The 12,628-nt window shown below is 35.3% G+C and overlaps 1 protein-coding gene across 2 annotated transcripts in view; it reads left to right on the forward strand.

The window, feature by feature from the left end:
* Positions 1-12,628, forward strand: part of LOC127525326 (potassium/sodium hyperpolarization-activated cyclic nucleotide-gated channel 1-like) — a 111,847-nt gene that overhangs the window by 18,008 nt on the left and 81,211 nt on the right. The window lies entirely within an intron of this gene.

The raw sequence follows: 12,628 nt of genomic DNA on the forward strand, positions 1-12,628 counted from the left end.
GTTTATACATCTATGTGGTGTTTTTAATATGCTTTAAGACAAACCATGTGCAAATTCATAAGTCAACACCATTTCTGAGTATTTTCTCTTTAAGGCATGAAGAATTTTTTTTCACAGGAAAAAAAAAAACGTTTAAATATGTAAATTTGGTGATTAAAGATGAGTTTTAAAGGATATAATTATTGGCTACAAGGGGACTTTAAAGGTAGAGTAGCAAAAACAGCATGTGGAAATAGGGTTAAAAATGTAAATTACAACCGTTTTGGTGTCAGAAATCTTAAATAACATTATGAGAGGACTTTAAGGAAAATAAATACAATCTTAAAAATAAAGGTTCCCAAAGGAGGTTTTTGCAGTGATGCCATAGAGGAACTATTTGGGTTCCCTAAAAAACCTTTCATTGAACAGTTCTTAAAGAACCATTTTTCTTAGTGTGAAAAATAATCCAAAGAACCATTTTCCAGTATATATAAAAAAAATATTTTATACAATGGAAAGGTTCAATGAATGTTTGAAAATCTTCATGGATCCACCTTTTTGATAAAGAACCTTAATTTTTAAGAGTGTACTTAAAAAGTGCAGAATTAACCATAAATACCTGAAGTGATCATACCTTAATTTCTTTTAATGGGGGTTGCACATAAACCACATCATCCATCCGTGGAAACCAAATAGGTCACATCCAACAGAAGATCGTGAACATCAGTCAAATGACACGGTCTCTTTAAACATGTCTCAACCTGGGAGAAATTCAAGCAGAATGATTCATCAGTGAGCTAGTAAATTGATCTAAAAGGAGAAAATCAGACCCACGTACTGAGCTCATTTAGCACAGTAGGGGGGCAGAGAGGTACTTAATGACGTCAATGTTAGTAAACTAGTCTGGAGATGAGGTCATCCAACAAGCCCCAATTTCACCTGCAGGTTTTTCTTTTTTAGGACAGTGAGAATCCTGTGGGACATTGTGCAAGTCTCAGCTTGGGCTGTGCCCTTGAAGAAAGCCTCAGAAATCTGGAATTAAAGGGTTAGTTCACCCAAAAATGAAATTTCTGTCATTAAGTACTCACCCTCATGACGTTCCAAGACCTTCTTTCATCTTCGGAACACAAATTAAGATATTTTTGATGTAATCCAATAGTTTGTTTTATCCCCCATAGAAAGCAACATAATTACCATCATTCAAGGTCCAGAAAGGTAGTAAAGACATCGTTAAAATAGTCAACGTGGCTACAGTGGTTCAACCTTAAATGTTATGATACATTTTGTGAGCTTTAGTGTTTACGTCCGAACACTGGCTCATTATTGGCCGGCTCCTGTGTCAGCATCACACGCATGTGTCATGCTGCTCACATGTACAGCGTCGGCCAATTCTAAGTCGGCGTTCAGATATAAACTGCATAGGAGAATGACAGGGAATTGTTGAATAAAGTCGTTATTTTTTTGTTTTGTTTTTGCGCACAAAAAGTATTCTCGTCACTTCGTAACATTAAAGTTGAACCACTGTAGTCACATAGACTATTTTAACTATGTCTTTACTACTTTTCTGGAATTTGAATGACGGTAATTACGTTGCTTTCTAAGGTGGATAAAAAAAAAACCTCTCAGATTTCATCAAAAATATCTTAATTTGTGTTCCGAAGATGAACGAAGGTCTTACGGGTTTGGAACAACATGAGGGTGAGTAATAAATGACAGAATTTTCATTTTTGGGTGAACTAACCCTTTGAGGAATCAAAGATCAGTTAATTAATTTTTAAATAAGGATAAAATAAATACTAAAAAAAATAAATAAAACAAAGATAATAATTTATTTTTAATTTTTACATTTTTAAAATGTAAAAATTAATTTTGTTTATTTATACAAACTGTTAAAGGCTCTTAAATTCCCCAGAAAATAATTTAGACTATTCTCTCAGTTTATATAAACTTATAGATTTGTATTCAACACCGAGCGCTCTTTTAATTCTGAATTTAATTCATTTAAAAGTATGTTTGTTTGGCGACTGTCTAGGTGCTTGGCACCTCAGAAATACACAGTGCATTCAAATGTCACATTCAACGGGTCAATACTGTCCTTTCTAAAACAAAAGGTCACCAAATCCCAGAGTAAATGTTGCTCCTGAAAAGCAGCTACATCACTTGGGACTCAGGAACAGTGGGATGGTTCCCGTGTTGTTCTCAGGTTAGTCAGACACTGTTTTGTCATCCACCTGTGTGTTTTTCAAAGCACCTGTGTCTGTTTCTGATGACTCATCCTTTCTCCACATATGTCCCGCCCCTGAGTGGCACACAGGTGTCAAGAGGCTATGCTGGTGAGAGAGTTAATGCTAGGTGAGGGCAGGCGAGGATATTGCGTGTTTGCCTCCTCAGCGAGATTTTGCGTCTGTGCCAGGTATTAGAATCAGAAGCACAAACAGTTCAGTCACACCTTCAAGATGCAAGAACAGGATGGCTTCTACCACCAGTCATTGCCTGAAAGCAGAACACAGCTGAGTGAGATTGAGCTGGTTATCTTGACAGCATGAGTTATTTCCTCAGATTTGGCCAGATAATATGACACATTTGTTCATATTTAGTTGTGAGTTCCATGAGGGCAAATAAAACAGCCTACTCTGTAAAAAAGTCACTGTGAAATGGAAGTGGCAATATACTTTTCTTCCCTGTTGTGACATATATCAGAGTAAAAAGGCTTCTTGAATAAGAAAAATTGTAGGGCAAGACTTGATATTGACCATTTGGAATTGATTGGATAGTTGTGGTTTGCTATTGGTGGATTTCCTGTGAGTCCCGCCTTCGTGTCAGTAAACACGACATCAGAGAAGAGATGAGATGTTGCTGCAAGAGGGACAGGGGAAGTGATTTTGGTTAAAGATTACAAGAGTACATGAATTAAAAAAAATAATAATAAAGATGTGCACGGATAAATCATTTACAGTATAATAAATAGTGCAATATTCCATGAAAAAAAAAAAAAAAAAAATGTCAAATTTGATTTCATGGTGACTTTAACGATAAGTTCCCTTACTATATACAGTGAAAAACTGTAACGGATCTAACAGGATATTTCATTTAATTTTATGGTAAAATACTGTTAACTGTACAGTTTTTGATAATTCTGTGAATATTGACATTCCCAGAATTCCCTGTTACACTTCAGATTAGATTAATATTTTTTAATTATTATTATTTAAATCATTATGTTTAAAGTTAGTTTTTTTGTTATCAGTTATATACGTTAGGGTTTTGTGTTACGTTTTGCTATATTATATCAGTTAATGAAACATATGTTATTCTACTGTAAAATTAAGTTCAATCTGTAAAACCTAAAATGTATCTTCCATATTTATTTTTTGGCAACCACAGTTGCTGTTTTGGTAACACTTTACCATAAGGTTTATTAGTTAACATTAGTTAACTACATTAGTTAACATGAACTAATAATGAACAGCAATAAGCAACTGTATTTTCATTAACTAACGTTAACGAAGATTAGTAAACACAGTAACAAATGTATTGCTCATGGTTAGTTCATGTTAGTTAATACATTAACTAATGTTTAACTAATGAACCTTATTGGAATGTGTTACTGCTGTTTTTTACTGTCAGTTTTACAGATTTTACAGTGCAGGAAACTGCCATTATGGAAGCATTGATTGTGTTAGTGTTTAACTTTGCATTGTATGTTAAAATCAAAATTAAAAGTTATTCTCGACCTATTTTACTTTTGTACCCGTAATCTGTTTTTCCATTCCTATTTATAAACAATTACACTCAAATAGCATAAAGAGAGTAAGTCTAAAAATGGCATCCAATGAGTCAAGGTGAGATTTCAGATATGCAAATGGCAGGTTAAAGTGGCGCTCCTAATTGGCTAAAGCATTGTTTCTGTAGATGGCTGCTTACACAAGCCTCTTGAGCCACTGAATATCCTCATCACTTTGCGCGTGCGTGCGTGCGTGTGTGAAAGCTGTCTGCCTTCCTTAGTGGGCTAAAAGCTCTCATCACGCGGAGAGTATATGTGACTGGGTGTTTGGACAAGATCTCTTTAGCAGGAAATCTGCTTTAATGGTTTCGAAGTCCAACGTAGTCCTGAGAATCTGATCAATGTCTGTAGATGAGATTCATTTTGTAACAACAATGTACACATGTATTAACATGGTATTAGATAAGGTATGATAGGATTATGGCTATATGTTTATTCATATTGTACAGACCTCTTGACATCAGTATCCGCTGATTTTCGGAAAGAAATGTCCGGGTCATATTCAAGTCAAGGATTATTAAGCTGCAATATAACATTTTAACAGAAAACAAAAACAATTTAGCATCAATATAAAGTGGCCTAAAAGTGTCATTTAAAAATCTATATCAAAATCACATTTTAGCATTGTATTTATTTATAATCACATTATTTAGTTGATTTTTTTTATGATTTTGAGGTGAAATATGACAGATATTTCTTCATTTTTCATGATATCGACCTGTTTATATGATAGAAATAACAAAATCCCAATTGTGCACAATCCACATAATCTGTAGAAAAATTGATTCATTTATGATTTATTTGTAAGTATATTTTTATTTATTGTCTTGTTAACACAGTTTAGCAGTCATTTGAGGTCAGGGTGTTCCTTCCAGGGTGGTTTGGGCACATACAGTAGATCCTAAACCTCTTAAAGTTAAATTGCTAATAAATATTTCCTCTTCAAATCCTGCTAATTAGGATTATATGTGCAGATCAGTAGTCATAATTTGAGAAGATAAATCCCAAGGACCATGTTGTTTTTTGTCCCGTTCACTTTTATTCTTGCTCTTTAAACTCATGTGTCTTTGCTTAATTAGATTTCTCAAGAGGCTCACTTTGTTCGGGCATGCTAATGCAATTTCTCCCCTCTTCCTCTCAATTAACAATTAATCTTTGCCCAAAACTGGCCCGCGTTGCACTGTACAGAAGAGCAGGCAAACAGCAGCACTGCAGCTCGCAGGAGGATAAACAAGAACTAGTCGTTCCTTCGCTCATTGCCCGTGGGTACCAGCCGCCCATCGCCCCAAAGGAGAACAGGGGATGCTGGGAAAACCATACACAGAGAGTGATGCTGAATCAATCTCTTACCCAAAGCAAATTATTACACTGCTGCTTCATTCTCCAGTGAATTTAGAGCAACTCTGGCAGATTAAAACAATTTGCACAAACATGGTTTTGCCCTCAGTGTTCGACGTCTCACGCTCTGTCTCTTTCAGTCTCTTTGCCCGTCTGTCCTCCGTCTTGTGTGTGTTTGTGCACACATGTATATCTGATAGCGCCTGACACACTCTAATCACACAGATGCTTATGCATCATGGTTTTACTGCAGATCAGCGTAGATGTTAATGCACAGATTAGATGTACAATAACATCCGTTCATTGAGTGTTACACATGCAGTGAACCTGATGCTTCCATAACCTGCATTTCATTTTGCTGCACACCAAATGATTAGATAAGAACAGAGCATCACTGGGAAACTGCATAAACCCGCATACAGTCTTTTTATAATTATTATATTAAGTAAACAGAAAAAAATAAACAGAAAAAATAAATAAACAGAAAAAATATCAAATCCAAAAAAATAAATTTAATTGCAGTATATTTCAGTTTAAACACACACACACACATATAGGCCTATATTTATTAAAGATGCACCGATGCTAAATACCGATGCCGATACCGATAGCCGATTATTCAGAATGATATCGGCTGATGCTGATATCAATAGTTTGATTTTTCTTAAGGAAAAAAAAATCTCTCCCAAATAATGCTGCAAACTATACAGGGAACGCTCTCATTTGGTACACTATAATATTAGTGGTTACAATTAACAATAGAGGTATTATATATTCAGCTGCTATTTATTTTCAGATATAATAATTACACTCAATAAAAACTGAAATGTTTGTAATGTAGGTAATAAGGTAGTTTTCATAAGCACTTGTCTTCATGGCAAATTTATTTAAACATATAATTAAAAGTAAATAAGCTCATCTCTAGCTGCTTTATTGACGTCTGTCCACGGTTGAAACACATTACATGAGACATGATACATTTCGGTAAGATGTACTGTATCTTTCAACATACATTTTTGATGTTCATGCATGTTTTTCGAGATATATAGCCTAACCTATATTAATGTGGAAAAAAAGACTCACGCTGCCACTTGAACTGGGGCGCTACAGCGATCTGTCACGTCATGTTTAAGAGCATCAAAACGCCATTTACTGTTTGAATTTCGTGATAAAATGGACAGAATTTAAAAACTGAGACTGTTTCTTATCAGAAGAAAGAACAAAGCTCTTTGCGATTATCTTTGAGATTATAAACCTGGCAACCCTGGCTTTAACTACGGGTGATTCATAGGGTTAAATAGGGTCTGCTTTAATGCAATTTTGTTAATGTCGCGTTAACTAAATTCAACACGAGAGATTGTCTTCACACACAATGAGATGCAGTCCACATACGTTTTTCTGCACACTTTTGATTGACAGGATATAATCGGCCATATATATATATATATATATATATATAAAACGGTTAGTTCCTGTCCTTTATTCTGATTGGTCAATAGTTGTGTTTTATTCACAATAAAACACAGCTATGACCCCTTCACTCAACGGTTCTGTGTATCACTACACAACACCCTTAGCAACCACTCTTAGCAACGTAAACTGTATGTTCTCAATTGATATTGTTCATTGAAGCTTACTGTTTTATGTAGAAGAGTGTTGTGAGGAAAAGATCTAGTTTATTACCTGCATTCAGATTTAGCATTTTCTTTAAGGTCAGTCCTATGTTCATAAAAATCTGTTTAAATGTCCGATGTATTATCTTGTCCTTTTAACAGTTAAGGGGTTTTCCCGTGACTGGCAGCGCTAGTCAAAGCATTTGTCAGTTGCGTCTTGTTCCGTGTTCACAATTCAGTCTTTTCAATATAAAAGTCTTTGCTACTGACTGACACACTCATAAAGACAGTCTTTGCCGCCATCTAATGGCGTGAAAATGTAACTTCTGTTGCTGTTCACGGTCAGGGACTATTTTTTTCCGGAGGAAGGAAGGCTTTTAGAAAAAGTTTACTTCATGAAAGTTGATGCTTTGCGTTGTGCCTAACAGCGATCTTCAGCTTGACTTATTCACTATACAGCACAGCCTCTCGTATCTTATTGCTTACATATACACAAATATATATACACACAATTTATTTTGCATACGTTATTTTCATATATAAATATAGGTCTAATTTATATAAATATTTAATATTTTATTGACATTATATATATTTTAATTGGAAAAGCATGATTTTTGTCTTAACCCAGAGTCTTCAACAAACTGCATGCTTTGATACACTGCTAATGATAAAAACAAGGAAAGACCACAGCAGTCTTTTTTATGCCATTGGTTAAATCCCCATCAGCGTCAGATGTGGAATCTGATCCAATAATTCATTAACTACCTCCTTGGCTAGAAGATTGCTAGATTATTTTCACCTGAGGTATTTTTGTGAAGATGCTCCTATTCTAGATCCAATTATTAAAGAATATCCCCTGCTTCATCTTGCACTGCACCACTCTGTGTGCCAGTGGGGATGGACTTGGACGCTTCCATTTTTGGAAACCCAACTATTTCTCACACCACTGCTTTTTAACACAACATGAGATTTGTCTGTGTTCCGTGACATTTAAAAAGCACCAACTGGGGTTCTTTTAGTCGAAGGAACAGCCTGCTGGGGCTTTAGGTCTTTAGTTATACTTCACTACCTTAAAGCACTTACCCACTTGGTACAGAACATATGGTACAGAAATGCTGACTCACCCAAAAGCCCATTTTTTCCAAGCAATGCCCCCTGTAGACAAAGCAAAAAACTGCAGCAGTAAAAGTTCAGTAAGGTGACTGCATTGTTTATGGTGAGTTAAGGACACTGTGTGAGTAATCTATTTAAGCACATGGATTTACAATCCCAAGGAAATAATTGTTGTCTTCATTGCTAAAGCAGATTAAATAAAATGAAGAGAAAAAAAGTGTTATTCCTCACTGACATTGAGATTTTTTTTTAAAGTTGTGACTCTGTCAGCAAGCTTTTAGTTTACACAGAACAGCATTAACACATATTGACGTTCCATCTGCAAGACCACTCTGGATAATGAAGAAGGAACATGGACTATTTAAGACCGATAATTCCACAGATTATCCTAATCTGTTTTATTTTCTCTAGCTGTGGCTGTGTATACACTAGACATGGACTGGTGGGTGGACATAAGTCCCACTGCCACAAACCTGCACACTAGGGAACCATGTGAAATACCAACCAAAAAATTACTCCAAGACACTTTTTAACTCTGTCAGTGAATGCTTTGAGTTTCTACATTATATATGTAGAAATCGTGACTTAAAGTCATTATAAAGCAGTATTTGGAACCCATTTTACTTCCATAATGTGGCATACACTATACTGTTCAAAAGTTTTTTCAGATTTAAAAAAAAAAAAAAAAATGAAATTAATATCACTTTTGATTCCTTGATCAAAAGTGATACTAAATATGGAAGCTTGTTTCCGCCATGAAATAAAAAATAAAAAAGGTTGCAAGTTATAAAGTCAGAATTGTGTGATATAAAGTCAGAATTGCAAGTTATAAACTCGCAATTGCAAGAAAAATGTGAAAATTGCGAGATATAAACTCACAATTCTGATTTCTCGCAATTCTGACTTTTTTCTCAGAATTGTGAGATATAAACTCGGAATTGCGTGATATAATGTCTAATTGTGAGGGAAAAAAGACTGACGTTTTTCTCAGAATAGCGAGTTTATATCTTACAATTCTGAGAAAAAGTCAGAATTGCGAGATATAAACTTGCAATTCTGACTTTTTCTCAGAATTGTGAGATATAAACACAATTAATAGGATGCAATTGCGAGTTCTGATGCAAGATGCAATTCTGAATTTATAACTCGCAATTGTGAGTTTATATCTCGCAATTCTGAGAAAAAAGTCAGAATTGCGAGAAAAAAATCAGAATTGTGAGTTATAAAGTCAGAATTGCGTGATAAAAACACAGTTGCGAGAAAAAAAGTCAGAATTGTGAGATAAAAAGTCGCAATTATCTTTTTAATTTTTTTATTTAGTGGCGGAAACAAGCTTCCATACAGACCTTTATACTACTACAAAATATTTCCATTGCAAATAAATTTTATTCTATTCATTAAAGAATCCTGAAAAAAGTATGATGGTTCCCACAAAAATATTAAGATAAATAAGATAAAATAAAATTCAGCTTTGTCATCACAGGAATAAATGACATTTTAAAATAAATCAAAATAGATAAGAGTTATTTTACATCATAACAATATTAATGTTTTTTACCCTGTATTTTTGAATATTCAACAACAAAACAACAAAAAATGTAGAGGAATTAATCAGGGATAGATTGAATCATAAGTGGGCACTGCCTACCAGAGTTCGTAGTCAACCATGGATGACTCCTCCCTTCCTGAAACACGGCCAACACTCATTGGTCAAAACTTATGCGGCCTTGATGATGTCACCTGAAAAGGAAAGTCATTTAGGATTAGAGAGCTAGTTATTTTGATGAAAACAAAACATTTTTTATACTTTTGAATAATATGCACCAATGAATCATGTACAAGATATGTGTATTAAGTAAAAATGGTCAATAATGATTTTATTTTAAAGCTTTAAGCACATTCAGGAAGTTGATAACTTCCACCATACTTAAATTAAACACCCTCTGACCAAAGGCACACCCTCCAAAGACAACAAACTTGAACATACTGATTAGACAGAGAGTTGACTCTACATTTTCTGATTGGCTAGGATTCTTTTTTATAGAGCTTATAGTTGTCACAAAGAGAAATGTGTTTTTTCAGAATTGCCTATTTCAGTGATTTATGTCAGGTACATTTTATATGTGATACTGATATTCCCCTCAAAATTGCTAAAAGCAGTAAAAGTAATGGATTAATTGATCAGTAGTCTTGATCTGGCACCACAAAGCGAAGAGATTCATGAACAGATGCAAATTGGATTGGGTCTCAGATTCTGAATAAGAGATGTCGCAGCACAAAAATTGATTCATTATAATGTTTTGGTGCGCTAATGGCTTGTTGCCAGGTTAATGTACTGAGACGTGTCTTTTGATGTGAAGGAATGAGTTACATTTGTCACAGATTTTCTCCCCATCTGTATTGCATGTATATTCTCATGGGGAGCTTCCAATTACCAATATTTACTGTAGCTGAAAGCAATCTTTTTTTTTAAAAAAAGTTGGTAATTTATACCCCTAATATTAATGTGCTAACCGTGCTAATGTGCTAAAGTCCATGAAACGTGCTGGCACTAACGCAAATTTGTTCTATAACTAAACTAAAATTGGAGTAATCCTTTTAGAATTAAACGGATCTTCACTCTAGTAGTGTGATTAGGTGGAGTCGGGCCAAAACAAAGTGAAATTGTGCAGGGAAACAGCGCTAGTTCCTTCCATTGTCCCATACGTGAGAAAAATTGCACAATCGTCATTGAAAATCCACTCAAATCCTGAAGATGTCATAATACTGAAGGAGGTTTTCTACGACAGCGTATTTGCATACTTCCAATGCTGAAACTAAATCAATCACACTTTCATTTCGATTGCGATGCTACTGGTAATGATAATGGGTTGGTGATGATGACATAGATGGTAGCATTAGAAAAGGAAGCCCAAGGGGAAATAATTCTTATGCATGTTCATGAAAAGCCCAAGCTTAATACCTCTGCTGGATTTTTGCACTGAGACCAAGAGCTGTTAAGTAATGCAGAAAGACATGTGATGGAGAGAGCGACACTAAAAACAGGACAGATGCTCTTCAGAGAAAGAGGGTAGAAAATTCAAATCCTCCTTTAAGAAGTCTTTGCAGTGTTACACTCTCAGGAGAAATTAAGCCACTTTATTCGCCCTCTTTCATGTTTGTGCATTTTTCTTTCATGGCTTGTCGTCCAGACATGAATTTACAGATCTTGGGAATTTGTAATAATCATTTGCTGCTACATTCTGCTTCCACTCTGAAACGATTAACTAAAGCAGACAACATAAAAATAATGATTCTTTTAGTAGTTTTGAGGAACCACATCCTCACTAACTGGTCTAATACTTTTTTTTAAATTTATTTATAAAAAGCAAAGTACCCAAATTAAAATCAAATTAAGCAAGTCAAGAACTGCTACTGATTTAGTGAGTTAAATAACATGAGTTTAAGACTGATTCATGAATCATTTGTGATTGATTTGTTATAACGAACCGGCTCTTAAGAGTCATTCAGTCGTTCACAGTATCTCCTACACTTAAAAATAAAGGTTATTTATTGGCATCTACAGTTCCATTAAAGTTCTTTAACATCCATGGAAACTTTCCATTGCAAAAAAAAAGGTTTTTAAAGGGTTCTTTAGATTTTTAAAATGAATTCTTCACACTAAGAAAAAAAAAAGAAGGTGTACTTCTACTACTAGATACAGTTCTACTTCTTTGGGTAAACAAAAATCTTTCTTCTATGCATCACTGCATCACTACTTTGTCCTTGAGGGTAAGTAAATGATGACAGAATTTTAATTTTTGGGTGAACTATCCCTTTAAGTTGTCTGCTTATCTTTTTCTCAGAGACAAAAAGGCCACAGATATCTCACATGCATCTTTAGAGTTTCAGAACTGATCTTAAGGTCTCAAACTCTACTCAGGTACACCAAATTCTGCAATCAAAAGTCAGAGATCTCAATAAGAACTAAAATATTTCTCAGCAAATTCTTGCAAAGCGGGCTCAGAATTCTGTAACCTCACCACTGCAGATACACTTCCATGATCTTTCTGCATTATTCGCGCTCTCTATCATGTCCTAATCCGTCCAGACTGCAGTCTCAGTACACACGAGCGTTGCCAAATTGCTGCCAAGTCTCTCTATCCACCCTCTATTTCTCTGTTCCCATCACTCTATATTTCATTTGCTCATTTAGCAGATGACCTTCAACAGTGGACAGAAGCACACTGGACTACTTCCTAATGAACTGTCATTCTTTTCAGAATGTACTAACCCTGTAGCCACTGCTGCATCTCCTTCTTTCATCTTCTCTCTCTCTCTCTCTCTCTCTCTCTCTCTCTCTCTCTCTCTCTCTCTCTCTCTCTCTCTCTCTCTTCCTTCACTGACTGCTTGCCTTCCTCTCTCACCCCACCTTTGGCATATAAACATCATGCTCAGCCAGTATGAACCAGGATCTGTTTAAGCTCCACTCTTTCCCTGTATAGATCTACAGATGAGTTTAGTCTGAGAGTTAGATGGGGATGAATGGACTTCATTCCTTCCTCCCACTTCTGTTCCTTCCACACAACAGACTTCCTCCTTCACACCACATTCGCTCTAGTACTACGCTAGTTATGACAACTAGAGTGACTGTTTTTTTAACCATTTTGAGCAAATAAAGGCTCTATCTATCCATCTATCCATCCATCCATCCAGCCAGCCAGCCAGCCAGCATATTGGAATGAAGGATCATGTGACACTTAAGACTGGAGTAATGGCTGCCGAAAGTTCAGCTTTGCCTTCACAGGAATAAATTAAC

The sequence above is a fragment of the Ctenopharyngodon idella genome, chromosome 13 (genome assembly GCF_019924925.1).
Source record: "Ctenopharyngodon idella isolate HZGC_01 chromosome 13, HZGC01, whole genome shotgun sequence".
Taxonomy (NCBI): Eukaryota; Metazoa; Chordata; class Actinopteri; order Cypriniformes; family Xenocyprididae; genus Ctenopharyngodon; species Ctenopharyngodon idella.